The following is a 15,497-nucleotide window of genomic DNA, read 5'->3' as shown; positions in this document are numbered from 1 at the left end:
TGATGAAAGAAACTTGCCAAATATCTAATTTCTAATCCTTAGCTGCTAATAAAAGTCAGAAAAACAATATGAAAGAATTTTACTTCTCTCTGAAGAATTCATCTGCTGCATTTTTTTCCAAGCTTGCCATAGTGGAAAGAATTCTGCACACAGTAGAGGATCTGGGTTCTAACTGAGGTTCTACACTACACCCCTACAGGAGCTTGGATTAGGCATTAAACTTCTCCAAATCTTAGTTTTCTCGCTTGGGAAATGCTGGAATTGGGTCACAGTTCTAAAATACTCGGCTCCTAAGTTCTGCAATGAAAAATTTCAAAGGATCTAATGACAACAAGTTGTATTTCTTCACCATCATATTAGAAAGTCCTGAACTGAAACAGAGAATGGCAATAAAATGTAGTCAATGGTTTCAATTATTTGAGAGCCTGTACTTATCTGCTTTCTTGACATAAATGTGTAGAACTACCATTTTATTCTCTATTTCTTTGCCCATTCCCTTTTGGGAAGGTGGTTGCGGTTGCAGAATATTTCTATTTTTGTTCCAAGCCTTTCATTTGCATCCATCCCTTTTGGTGAATTAGACAGTCCTTAAGTATATCCCCACAAGATGTGAACTGTGATTACTTTGTGGACAGCCATATTTAACCACTTCAACTTCATATGTTAGTCCATGTGACACTTTGAATATTTCTGATTTTTTTAGTCAGCATATTCATTGCGATCATCTTGGATGAGACATTTACAAACATAAATCCTAAGTACTGGAGTATGGTTAAAGCTAGCTGTTGTAATTTAGATGTAATTATAGAATCAATTTATAAGCCAGGAGAACAATGAACAATGGAAAAGGCTAAAGAAAATAAGATTTGGTATCTTAAGCATAAGGCTTTGTCTGTACAATAATAACAAAGATTGCTTTTCTCTGAATCAACATAAACAAAACCTATGAAAATCAACTTCATCACAAAGAAAACTATCAGAACTATTGGCACTTCACGGTTCAAATGCCCAAAACCAACCATTAAGTCTTTAAAGACGAACATTTTATTGGGTATTCTTCCCTGACTCCTCACATTTTTACATTATAATTTTGTCTGTCACATCATCTTTCTCATTTGTAGTAAATTATGAAAGTAGCAGAAACACTAGTTTATTTGTTTGTTAAAATTTTTATTTATTTGAGAGAGAGAGCTCAAGCAAAGGAAAAGGCAGAGGGACAGGCAGGTTCCCAATTGAGCAGGGAAGCCCCAGCATGGGGCTCGATCCTAGGACTCCAGGATGCTTAATCAACTGAGCCACCCAGGCAACCCTCAAAAATACAAATTCATTGTAGAAAAATCGTTCATTAATAAAGAAAGAAAAAAACAGAGGGAGGAATTCAAGTCAAGAAAAGTTCCAAAAAGAAATGGAAAAAAAGGAAGAAAAAGGAGAAATAGGAAGAGGAAAGGAAAGATAGAAAGAAAAGAAAAGAAAAGAAAGAATGAAGATGAAGAGGAGAATGAGAAGGTAATAAAGTACTGTGATGTGTCTTCCCATGAAGCTACAGAGTTCTAAAATGATTCCTGAGGTGATATTCTGGCTCAAAGCCATGCATATGTGGCCATCCGTCATCACCTAATAGCTGATAACATCAGTGACACTTTCCAATATAACGGCCATTTGCTACATCTGGTCACTGTAGACTTGAAATGTGGCTGGTTTGCCTTAAGATGTGCTACAGCATAAAACACACACTAAATTTTGAAGACTTGGTACATAAAAAAATAAAGCAACCCAGTAATCATTTTTATGTTAATTACATGTCAAAATGATAATGTTTAGATTGCATAATGCTTCAGTTCCTAGTCTAGTTCTGAAATAAGTAAGACTTCATAAGTAGTGAATTACTGGTGGCAGGTAATGACATCCATAACTAAGACTGGGTAAAGGGGAGGGTGAAAGTCAATCCGAAGGTCTAGGACAGTGATAGATACTTGATGAACAAGAGGCTCAGTCAGGAAGAGGGCTCAAGGATCACCACAGGGTGAGACTTTCATCAGTTGACCAAGCCAGTGAGAACTGAGTAATGGACAGAAGGAGAGGTTATCATACATCCAACAGTTCACCATTCATTCAGCAAGTATTTACTGAGAACCTAATATGTGTCAGGCATGGATTATCTCAAGGCACAACGGTGAACAGAACAAGCAAGTCCCCTTTGAAGCTGACATTCTACTGAGGAGACGTATTAACCAAAATAATCAAACAAATAGAAACTTACAAACTGTCAAGACATATAAAGGCCTAGTAATGTTTTGGGTTTTTTTTTTTTTTTTTGAGAAATTTATTTATTCATTTGAGAAAGAGAGTGACAGAGAGAGCACAAGCAGGGGAAGAGAAAGAGGGAGAAGCCAACTTCCCACTGAGCAGGGAGCCTGATGTGGGACTCAATCCCAGGACCCTGATACCATGACCTGAGCCCAAAGGGGACACTTAGACATCTGAGCCACCCAGGTGCCCCCTAGTTAGTGATATTTTTAAGAACTCTGAGAAGAGTTCAAATTAGGATAGTTAAGAAAAAAATGGAATTATAATTGAATACCCAGTCTCCTTCCTCCATCTGGGCCAAACTATTTCTGGATCAATACAGATCTTTAGGAAATGTATGTGGCTTTTCTAGCAATTAGAAATAAAATAAAAATTCTCGGGCGCCTGGGTGGCTCAGTGGGTTAAGCCACTGCCTTCAGCTCAGGTCGTGATCTCAGGGTCTGGGATCGAGCCCCGCATCGGGCTCTCTGCTCAGCAGGGAGCCTGCTTCCTCCTCTCTCTCTCTCTCTCTCTGTCTGCCTCTCTGCCTGTGTGTGCTCTCTCTCTGTCAAATAAATAAATAAAATCTTAAAAAAATAAAAAAAAAAATTCTCCATTATTCCCAAAAATTGTCCCAAAAACTTCTATGAAGGTCAAATGACTCAACTACATGGAAGGTGACTAGTGTGCATGTATTTTCTCCCAAAATAAAACAAGTTGCTTATAAAAATTCATTGTAAAATTTCTGCTGACTAGTCCCTGCAGATAAGTCCCTGCTTTTCCACTTTAACTCAAGACATAATCTACATTATAAAATACTTCTAATATTCTACAGACTCAAAGGCTATGTGGTTTGAAATCTAAAGTTTGTTCTTTGATGATTTAAATGCATTACACATAGAGCTGATCACAGGTTTAACATGATGACTGACCTTCTCCCACATTGGTACAATAGTATGGCCTCTGTTTTTAAACTGCTGACTAGTGTGGACTGGTCGTTCCTTCCTTCTCACAAGCAGGGATTGGGGGTGGAGTCAGTGAGAGGAGACCTTTTCATGGCTTTAATGTCTACAATGAAACTAGAAAAGTGAGTAGAATCAAAGTCTCAAGCAGGAGGAGCATTCCAGGCTGAAGGAATAAATCTGCAAAAGTCTTGGGTTTAGAGGAAGAACAGTTTTTAGAAGAACTAAAAGGAGAACAGTGCAGCTGGTGCCAACTTCGGGCTGGAGCCCGAAGGTTAAAGCTCAAAAAGCTTTGTTAAAGATTTGGATTAATTTTCAAAAAGTAAAGGGAAGCCATTGCTGGTCTCAAAAAAATTTGAATTTGTTTTTAAAATGGATCGCCAGGCTGCAGTGTGTAGAATGGAGTAGAACCAGCAAGAGGGAAAGTCTTGAAGTCAACAAGGGATTTATTGCAGGAAAGGTAATGGGCTAGTGGGAGGTGATGAACATGAGGACAACAATGAGATTTGGTTAGGTTTCAGAGGAGGAAAACAAAAATCAGAATAATGTTTGGGTAGGATCTAATATTGGCCATTTGCCTGAAGTATGGTTAGCCTTTTTGTGACAACCTCCCCTTCCTCTTTGAAAGAAATATAGGACAGAACTTCTAAATTTGCTCCCAATACTCAGAACTTCTTTAAGGGATGATGTGAATTGGTATAGCCAAAGTGAAATGTAGACTTCTTTCTTAAAACATTACAGAATTCTCTAAATCTTCACCTTCCTTTTTAAAAGTCTTTATGGATATTCAGGAACTGATTGGTGCCCCTATCAGAGTTGGTTTATATTTCCTGTTACAGCTGCTATGTTTATGGTAATTATTTATTTAATGCTTGCCTAGTACTAAATTTTGGCTTCTTAAAAGAAGCAATTCATCATTTAGCTTTGTTTTCCCAGCATCTAGAATAAAACTGACACCTAGTCAATACTGAGTAAATGAATTCTTACACTGACAGAACACCCACATTCAGTAAAGAAGGATGCAACCCTGGTTGCTCTTTCTGGAGTTAGGATCTTTCAGGACATGCAAATTCTCCGGCTTAGCCCACCTCCCCCATCTCCTAAACAGAATCTCTGGGCCTGGGTCACTCCAGCTCATTCTGATGCACCCTGATACTTGAGAACCACTGCTCTTCCTCAAAAAACCACTGCTTTTGCCTCAGTGGGAGACAGACCAATCAGATGGGATTTATTTTGAAAGTCAAGCCAGCAAAGGAAGGATTCAAGTAGTCTATTTTAGGATCTTTCCTCATTCTTTCTTCCAAATAATCTTTATAAAAAACTTTAGGACTACATAAGTGTTTTTTGGAGCTAATGTGATCTCAGGGTGGTAAGTTTGAGCCCCATGTTGGATGTAGAGATTAGTTGAAAAAATGAAATCTTTATAAAAAAATTCTAATGCAAACCTCTCTGTGTGAGGGGTCAGCAAACTCTTTCCTGTAGAGAGCCAGAGAGTAAAATTTTAGGGTTTTCAGGGCATACATACATACCTAACTACTCAGTTTTGCTGTTGCAAGGTATAAGCAGTCACAGCACAGAAATGAATGGGGTGTCTGGGTTCCAATACAACAGTATTTATGGATACTAAAATTAAAATTTTATGATTTCCACGTGACCCAAGATGCTATGCTCCTTCAGATTTTTTTATGCCATTTGAAATATAAAAGCTATGCTTACTTTGTGGGCTGTATAAAAACAGGTGTTGGAGTGGGTTTGGCTCATAGGACATGGACTTCCACCCCAAAGTCCTTGTAATAAAAGGTACTGACACCATCTTCCAGGCATAGATCTTGACTCATTAATCGAGAATTTCATAAATGTCCAGCAAATAAGCAATCCAGATAAAGTGCTTGTCTTCAGGGAACTTAAGAGTCCACAGGAGAAAAGACATTAAACTTAACCAAATAAGTAGATAAATAAAGGACATGACAGAGGGCTGAAAGAAATGGTTATAGAAAAATCTACTTTAAGCAGGGTGAGTAACAAAGGTCTGTCTGAGGAACTGCTGTTTAATTTGAGACCAGAAGAAGGAAAATGTACTTGCTGCATGAAAAGCCAGGAGAGCAGAGTTATAGGCCAAAGAATAGCAGGTCACTAGGACAGAAGGCCCTGACATATGGAGGGAGTGATGAGTTACCACTGACATAGCATCACTGAAATATAATGGGTGAGGAGGAGAGGTGTAGGATTCAACTAGAAACACAAGCAAGAAGCAAATCATACAGGGCTTTGTCAGCTAAGGCAAGGGATCTGGGAAGGGTTTTACAAAGGGGAATCATGATTCTATTTAAGGTTTTAAAAAGTTACTCATTTCTTTAAAAAGTCTATTTATTTATTTGAGAGCGAGAAAGAGCAGAAAGCACAAGCGGGGAGTTGGGGGGGTGGGCAGAGGGAGAGGGAGCAGACTCCCTGCTGAGCATGGAGCCCTATAGGGGATCCATCCCAGGACCTGAGATCATGACCTGAATGGAAGGTGCCCCAAAGTTTATTTATTTTTGCTACTATGTGGAAATAGATTTGAAGGGCAATAAGAGAGATGGGAGATGGCTGGAACACTGGAAGAAGAATGCATGTGTGTGTGTGTGTGTGTGAGAGAGAGAGAGAGAGAGAGACACATACACATCAGAAATTATTAAAATTGAATACTAATAGCAGAAATGAAATGATTTCATAAGCTCAAACTGATAAGCTTAATTGCAGAATTTAACAAAATGTTCAACACTAGAGAAGCTGAGCAGTATTTTGGAGGCCAATTACATAGGATTTGACCTAAAAATATTCCAGGAAGAGGATAGAAAGCTTCATTCAACATTTTCCATCAGCTAAAGAATGATATTGTTTATATGAATGTAGATAAGAAAAGGAACTCTGGATAAATAGGTAAGTAGGACTTATGAATGAATAAGCTTTGATAGTTTACTGTTCATCACAGTGAGCAGCAATTCAATCCAGCTCCATAATGACATTTTTTTCTATTACCAGAGGCATTTATCTAATAACACAACCCTATTAGTAGATCTGTCTAAATTGATATTGAAAGGACAATTAAATCTGGCACTCCGGCTACAAACACTACTCAATGTGGTAGGTTGGAAGGTATTGAACGTCATTTTTAAAAAAGGTATACTGTTAACATTGGGGGCATTAATGCTAATTAGAGTAATGACTTCATTCAGCAATTTCCTTTTTATGAGGCCATTTGGATCAGGCTCTCTTCTCCATATAAAAAGGCAAATCCTTATTAATTTAGATGATTACCTCATAGGAATGAATACTAAATGAAAACAGTACCACAGGCCCAGCCTACCATTTCTTCCTCATTATGCCATGTCCCTGGCACAGTGGTAACAAGATGACAACATTGAAAATTTTTCTTCAGTGATTCACACACAGATCTCCAGTAATCTTCCCCGACAACCTTTTCATGCTCAGAAAAGAAAGCTAATTTCATGTTTGAAAGTTCTCCATAAAAGGTGCTGGGAAAATTGGACAGCTATGTGTAGAAGAATGAAAATAGACTACTCTCTTATACCATACACAAAGATAAACTCAAAATGGATGAAACACCTCAACATGAGGCAGGAATCCATCAAAATCCTAGAGGAGAACATAGGCAATAACCTCTTCGACATTGGCCATAGCAACTTCCTTCAAGATAGGTCTCCAAAGGCAAAGGAAACAAAAGCAAAAATGAACTTTTGGGACTTCTTCAAAATCAAACGTTTCTGCACAGCCAAGGAAACAGTCAGTAAAACAAAGAGGCGACTCATGGAATGGGAGAAGATATTCACAAATGGCACTACAGACAAAGGGCTGATATCCAAGATCTATAAAAAACTCCTCAAAGTCAACACCCACAAAACAGATCATCACATCAAAAAATGGGCAGAGGACATGAACAGACACTTCTCCAAAGAAGATATACAAATGGCTAGCAGACACATAAAAAAATGTCCATCATCATTAGCCATCAAGGAGATTCAAATCAAAACCACATTGATATGCCACCTTACATCAGTTAGAATGGCCAAAATCAACAAGACAGTAAACAAGTATTGGAAAGGATGTGGAGAAAGGGGAACTCTTTTATACTGTTGGTAGGAATGCAGGTTGGTGTAGTCACTTTGGAGATTCCTTAGGAAATTAAAAACAGAGCTACTCTATGACCCTACAATTGCAATACTGGATATTTACCCCAAAGATACAGATGTAATGAAAAGAAGGGCCATCTGTACTCTTATGTTCATAAAAGCAATGGCCACAGTCGCCAAAGTGTGGAAAGAACCAAGATGCCCTTAAGCAGACAAATGGATAAAGGAAGATATGGTCCGTATATTACAATGGAGTATTACACCTCCATCAGAAATGATTACTACCCAACTTTTGTATCAACATGGACGGGACTGGAAGAGATTATGCTGAGTGAAATAAGTCAAGCAGTGAGAGTCAATTAAATGGTTTCACTTACTTTTGGAGCATAAGGAATAACACAGAGGACATTGGGAGATGGAGAGAAGTGAGTTGGGGGAAATCAGAGGGGGAGATGAACCATCAGAGATTGTGGACTCTGAGAAACAAACTGGATTTTGGAGGGGAGTGTGTGGGAGGTGGGAGGAGCCAAGTAGCCAAGTGGTGGGTATTAAGGAGGTCGCATATTGCATGGAGCACTGGGTGTGGTACATAAACAATGAATCTTGGAACACTGAAAAAAATTAAATAAAAAAAAAGTTCTCTTTTAAAGACAAGTGTTGATGAACCTTTGTTTAGAAATACTAGAAATCCATTGCCACTAACTACCATAGATAACTGCCAATGTAAGTTCTGAGTTTTGTATTAATCTGTTAAAGCATTGCTTAGAAAAAGAAAAGTAAGCCAAACGAAATTTTTCTATTACTCTCTCACATTCATGTCACGAGCAACCGACAGCCTATGTGTGACTATTAGTTTCAAGAAACAATCTTTGTGCTTTGGACTAGAGGCAACATGCTGAAATTCATGAATTACAAGTCTTTCGACAGGAGTCTTTGATGGCTCCAGGGACTGGAAATAGAATATGAAACTTTCACCCAAAGGTCATTGGCTCCAATTTGGCCTAAACTGGTAGTGACTAAAAGTTATTATCGATAGACAGGTGTTCAGCAAGTGCCACAAAATGAATCGGTGGTTTCAGTGTAATTTCTCAAAGACAGGTTTCTATGTCAGCATCTCATGATTACCTCATGCCCTAAGGTGGATAGTTTTAGACAGGAGTCAAGACATTGACTGAAAGGAGATATCCCACCTCCTTCTAGCCTTTCCAAATGGGACTTTTTAGATGGGAATAGCCAAAAGTTTTTGGGCAACTGGCAAGAATGTTTGTTACCTGGTAGTTTTTTTATTTATAAAATAGAAATACATTTATATCTAACTATAGTCTCTCCAAGTATCCTTGCTTATGTTTGAATAAGATATCGCAGGTATTAATGAGAAATGATAAGAAAGATTTTATTAAAATGATTTAATACTCTTTCAAAGTATGATCGGAAGATCAGCATTTATTAGAATAGCAAACTTTCATGCACAATCCAGACACACTGAATCAGAAACTGCATTTCAACAAATCTTCAGGTAATTCAGATGCACAACAAAGTTTGAGGAATACAGTGTATCTAGAGGACACATTGTACAGCTGCTCACTGAACACAAAGTATATGTAATAAACATATGCTGACAAAAATAAAGACCCTGAATACTGTTTCTCTATGTTAATTTCAGAATCTAGTATCCTGGGCTGTTTGTATCACTTATGCTACCACTTACAAAACTGCCTGCTTACCTACTGATTTAGCATCCCGTTAGACTTGAAGCTCCTAGAGGGCAGGGAGCCAACCAGACATTCCTTTTGACTCCAATCTAGGTTTATCCGTTGAATAATGGAATTTGAAATTATATGTCTTCATTATCTTATGTTAAATTTAGTCATGCTAAATAATCCTGTTCTCATGCAACAATAATTTAAACAGATTGTGTTTATCTGGGAGACCTGACGGGCTAGCAGGATGCCCTGGATCATTAACCAGCAGCAAATTGCTAAAACACTATTTAATGACATTGATGGCTGAATACATAGTAAGGGTACTTTGCCCACTCTGCTAACCTTGTAGCAGCCACCAAATTAAATACTCAGACCAGTTTTTAAAATGGCTTTGTGTAGAACATATTGCTATTTAATACATTTCATTAAATTTAGTCAACGTGAGACTGATTAACTGGGAAATATTAAAACCTGGATTATTATTTTATTTGTATCAATGTTTACAGTTACTATCTCCCAAAGGAAAATCTAAAACACATTAACTTTATAGTAGTAATAAATCATTTAGCTTGAAGTTGAGCTGCTCCTTAGGATCTGAGGCTTCTATTCTAAAAATAAACCAAAAAATTAATACTGTATTACACATTTTCCCCAATATACCTTTTATTGCCCTTTTCAGATTACCCAAATAAAAAGTTCATATGTTTGGGTACCCAGGGTTTTCATGAGAGGCTCTCAAGCTAGCTAGCTATGTCAGCTGGGCGAGTTCCCTAAATTCTCTGAGCCCGTATTCCATCTGTTTGTTTAAGAAAATGGTGAGACCAACTTAATAGAACTACTCTGAGTATTTAACGAAATGCACATGAACACGTTTTTGGCACATAAGTACTTCAGGGATTTTGCTACTCATTTCTGTTATTACTTCTATCACTACTATCTCCATTCTTCCCCCAGTGCTGGATCTTTCCCACTGCACCATGAGCCTTGCTTCATCTTTCGCCTTCTAGATAAGAATTACTTAAATACCCCATCAGAAAATCATCCCTGCCCCTCAAAACATTCATAGTTTACTTCTATGACTGCCACTACTACTATTACTGCTTCCTATACAATATTTGTCTTGAGATTATCGGATTTTAAAATAATAGAACATATAAGATCCACTCCCACACAGTTCACCAGGTAACACCAAAACATAATGCTCCAGATTAAAGAAACACTTAAAGATATATATATATGTCTGCAGGTGTAATTATCTTTTCTATTAATGCTAAGTATTCTCAATTATGGCCTAATCTGATCTTGGCCTTTCTTTAGGCTTGGAAAAGTAAACATTTGATTTTGCTGATTAACATACTGCCAACAGCTGTGGCCCCCTACACCCTTTCTCTTTATAGAAAAGAAGGATCTTTTTATTATATGAGTTGTTAGAGCCTCATCTTTCCTTCTACCTAGAAGCAGGGTAACCTAGAATGAAGAGCATGGCTCACACATTGGTTAAAATCTAAGCTCTCCCATATAGTAGCAGTACAACCCCGAGCATGTTACAACATTTATAAAACACAGAGACAGTAATAGTACCCTCCACATAGAGTCATGAGGATATTAAATGAGATGTTGCACGTTTTGTTTGCCTAGCATTCCACATTGTGCAAGTGTCATGGCTAAGTAATTGGTAAATGCTATTTTTATTGCCTACACCTGAAGAATTAAAAGGTGGGGAGCAGAGTTTCTGCCCACTGGTCATGCTCACTTAATTATATGCTCAGTAGACAATGCCTCTCAGTGGCCTGATTTTAGGAACTAGTGAACCAAGATTGCCTCAATCTTTTAGGCTTTCTTTATTCTCACCTCTAGGATTGGGTTCTACCTGGCTAATATGATGGCGTTTAACTTACCCTAAATCATGGCAACCTACTGACTTTCTAACTTCATTCTTCAAGCTCTTTGCTTTGCGTTCAGAGTCAGACATGGTCTTGGACAGAAATGTAGTCCAAACTCTCATTCCAGATGTTCTAGTTATGCCTGCTTTCCCAGTGCTCATTCAGCCTCTGTTTTTAACATTTTCAATGTTGGACATTTCACTATATAATTAAGCAACCCATTCCATTTCTGGGTAGGTCTTAATTATGAAACACTTCTTCCTACTGCTGAACAAAAATCTTTGTTCCCTATTACATAAAACTAATGATACTGATTTTGGCTTTTGGAACAGAATAAGTCAAAATGTTCTTCTGCCTGGTGGAGCTTCAGCTATTTCAAAATTGCTGTCATATTTTATTCTTAAAATATAGTGTTGAACAGAATTGAACATGGTGCTGGAGATACCGTTTTATCAGTAATGAAAATGGGACTATTACTTTCTTCTCTGATTTAGATATTATCCAGCTATTAGATAAAACCTGAATGACTATCATAGCCTAGGTAGAAATAATTCACTTTTCATGCAACTTGTAAGATGAGATTGCAAAGAAGAGTATGGTGATTTTCAAAATTTATGTGCCCTCTTACTATCTGTGGATTTTTTTAAAGCATCAGCTAACTCAAGAAAACGGTTTGCCTTCTTATTTTCTACACATAATTGCTAATAGCTTTAAAATTCTTTTACTAACATCTTGCATTACAAAAGCAGGCTTATCCTTCTAGAGGGCCAGATTGACAGGGTCTATTGGAAAACAATAATTCCTGTGCTGTGAGAGAGAGAAAAGGTGGTAGATGAAAACTATCCTGGGATATCACTTAGGTCTTGTTGGTAGGTGCTGGTCTGGAACAAACAGCAAGGTCTTGGTGTTCTCTGCCAGACATCAACAATTTCTTAGCATACCAACTTCAGAGAAGGCCACTCTGTGACTGAAGATGAATCAAGAGATAAACTAGGCCCCCCGTGCTGTATCTTTCCCACCACACCATGAGCCTTGCTTCATCTTTCGCCTTCTAGATAAGAATTACTTAGATACACCGTCAGAAAATCATCCCTGCCCCTCACAGCATTCAATCTATCAAGAACTCTTCACTTTCTTGAGCAAAATCCTGTCCTGCAAGACCAAATTCTAAGGCTTCCTACTGAGAGGTCACACAGTTCCCCGTGGTGTGCGGCTTTCCCTCCTTACAGTGAGTCAATAATCCCACCTTTGTTCAACTACAGGTATGGTCTTGCTGATCTTGGCTGAAAGGTCCTGACATGCTGTTACTGAGGTAACGGGTAAAATGAAAAAGACTACTTAGAGTTTTACCAAATGCAAACCCTCCTACAAATATCGTATGGCTTATGAGACGACATAAGAAATCTACGCACAGGGCGCCTGGGTGGCTCAGCTGGTTGAGTGACTGCCTTCGGCTCAGGTCACGATCCCGGACTTCCAGATCGAATCCTGCATCGGGTTCCCAGCTCCTTGGGGAGTCTGTTTCTCCCTCTGACCTTCTCCTCTCTCGTGCTCTCTCTCACTCATTCTCAAGTAAATAAATAAAATCTTAAAAAAAAAAAAAAGAAAGAAAGAAAAGAAATCTACGCACAACAATGCCAATTTGGACACTGAATCCTTTAATAAGAGCCCATTTGTTACCACGAACTGAAAATCATTTTTCTGATGGGAATCTTGCTATTGCTTTCTCTAGAAGTTCATTCTTGACATCTCTCAGAACAGAAAGCACATGACCTTTTGTTCAGGTACCTGTCTTCTAGCACCTCAGTTTTTATAAGAGAATCAATCCTATCTTCCACTCTGCTGATAAAGCATTTAATGCACCACTTGACTGGGAAAAGGGCACCAATGCTATCAGGTAAACGTCAGAAAGGACGATCTTGGACTTAAGGCTGTTCAATACATTTCAAAAGCCCAGACAAGAAAAACAATATTTGTAAGGGATTACTGGAAAGACACACAGTGCATATATTCTTCTAGATACTCAAAAATATATCCCTGGAGTAAGCTAAACCAATAGAAAACGGTTAATACCTGAATTTCATGATATTGATCCTTCAGATAAGAGCTTCAGCCCAGCTGCACTTTTGTCCATTTCCACTGGACTACATGGAGAAAAATATTAAGTAACAGCCTTGTGACACTTGATGCTGATATTGTCCATTGTACAATTCTCTGTCCCCTCCATGTACTCATGAGAGAAAACTGTTAGCACTTAGCCTCTCCAGAGCCACCAGTTTGCTTTGTGGATCTTATCACTAATCACCCTTCCTTAATGTCTAGTTCCCTCAGAGACAAGCTGATGATTTATTTCTAGGAAGATCTACATTATAGCAATTATAAAGATTTATAAGATCTACATTATAAAGATTATAAAGATCTACATTATAGCAATTTTAAAGATTTCCAAGTATGCATCTAGGGTATCTCCTTATATTTCTTTCAAAATTAATTTTTTATTATATAGATCTTTGTAAGGTATCTTAACTCATTATGGATTGAAATAGGGGAATAAGTAAATTAAATGATCATTGGAAAATGAATTTAAAGAGTACATTGCTAGAAGCTCAAATACCAGTCCTTGTATGGGGAGTTCACCGGTCCTGACATTATGAATGAAGTTCCTTGGACTCCGCATTCACTTTCTCACTATATCTGAACAATGCTTCCTTGTATAATATATACTTTCTATCATTCATTTAGCCAAATGAATGTATTTTGTATCCACTTCGGAATGTTCTCCAGGAAGTTACCTTCTTAATTACTTTAGTAGGTTATTCAAATGACCAAAGTGGTTTAAAAAATGGCCAAAATGCTTAAATGAAAACACATTATAATTTTTCTAACTAATGCATACTGAGTTTATCTTTTTTTAAGTAGTCACATTACATAAGCTTATAAACCATGAAAACTTCTGAGTTTCTTCCACAAGATCTGTTGTCAAGCCAGATGTCCTGCTTTTGCATTATTTTATGGGATCTTACTGCTTGCTGCTTAGTGAAAATGTTCCTCTTTACACCTACTTTGCATTTGAATTATATACCCAGCATGGATAATCTGAGAGCCACATACATAAATAATACTCCTACTGCATGTCAGTCTCCAAAGGAGACAGTTCTGAGGAGAATGTCCTGGCAAGAACCTCCTCGACTTTCACAAACATTAGGAGGGTTACTTCCCATTTAACTATTGTGCTTAAAGTGTATATGAAAGTTTAAAATTCATTCCAAAGCCAAACAGAAGTGGCTTTTGGAGATTCACCAGTTGGCTTTGTCAATGATATAAAAGGCTAATTTGCTTTGAGCAATTTGAGTTGGCAATTTGTGTTGAAGAAAAACCTGAAAAGTATAAAGAATATAACCACAGGGTTTTAGATTAACATTTTCCTTTCCTTTTTTTTAAAGTTTTACTTGTTTACTTTTCAAAGATGTAGTTATTTATTTGAGAGAGAGGGTGTGCATGTGAGTGCAAGGAGGGGCAGAAGGAAAGAATCTCAAGCAGATTTGCCGCTGAGCCTGGAGCCTGACAAGGGGCTGGATCCCATGACCCACGACATCATGACCTGAGCTAAAAACGAGAGTCCCACACTTAACCTGCTAAGCCAACCAGGCATCCCAACATTTTCATTTCAAACAAGAAATGCATTACATAAAATCATGCAGGCCAGCATGGCAGGAAAAGCAACCATGTCAAGAAACCATAAAGGTGAGGCGCTCCCGGTGGCTCAGTGGGTTGAGGGTCAGACTCTTGGTTTCAGCTCAGGTCGCGATCTCAGGGTCCTAAGATGGAGCCCTCTGGGCTCCACGGGGAGTCTGCTTGAGATTCTTCCTCCCCCTGCCCTTCCCCCAGTCTCTCTTTTTCTCTTTCTCTCAAATCAATAAAACCAAATAAATAAATAAATAAATAAATGGAAAATGTAAACTTTAAAATGAGATACCACAAAGGCCCCGAATGGTAGTCTGGGTGACAAAAAGGGTATCTACGATTGCCATATTGTAACTGGTTATTTTTTAAAATTGCAGGCCTAGGAATCTTCCCAGCTACAATAAGGGAGACACAGATTACTTGTGCATGAAACACTACCGAAGGTGGGGGCACATCAGGATTGATTCAGCCCAGGAGTTCTGAGCCCAGGAGTCTTTAAGTGGAACATAAAGCCAACAGTTACTGGCAGAAATAAGATTCCAATGCTGGACACCGTTAAAAACAAGCAACAAATCCAAAGGGCCAGTAGTAAGTGCAAAGGCATAGCAACAGGGCCAAAGGTCCGAAACTGAGTAAAGTGGCAGAGCAAGTACAGATTGCCTACACAATAGCTGGGAGTTCTGGGCAACTTCTATGAATAGCAGTGGGTGTTTGTGTTTGGCTTTTAAGAGTTGTGGCTAGCATGACACGTAGGAGGGTAAGATGGTTTCAAAAACTGTAAGAGGCAGAGGAGGAAAACTCAGGAGTTGGCTATAAAATTGACTTGATATGTAACAAATGCCCCAGTGC

At 38.2% G+C, this 15,497-nt stretch overlaps 1 protein-coding gene across 9 annotated transcripts in view; it reads right to left on the bottom strand.

Moving 5' to 3' along the window:
* Positions 1 to 15,497, bottom strand: part of MAGI2 (membrane associated guanylate kinase, WW and PDZ domain containing 2) — a 1,346,145-nt gene that overhangs the window by 503,040 nt on the left and 827,608 nt on the right. The window lies entirely within an intron of this gene.

The sequence above is a fragment of the Mustela nivalis genome (genome assembly GCF_964662115.1).
Source record: "Mustela nivalis genome assembly, chromosome: 12".
NCBI classification, from domain to species: Eukaryota; Metazoa; Chordata; class Mammalia; order Carnivora; family Mustelidae; genus Mustela; species Mustela nivalis.
Note: the sequence above shows the minus strand (reverse complement) of the source record. Positions and strands in the feature narration are given on the sequence as shown.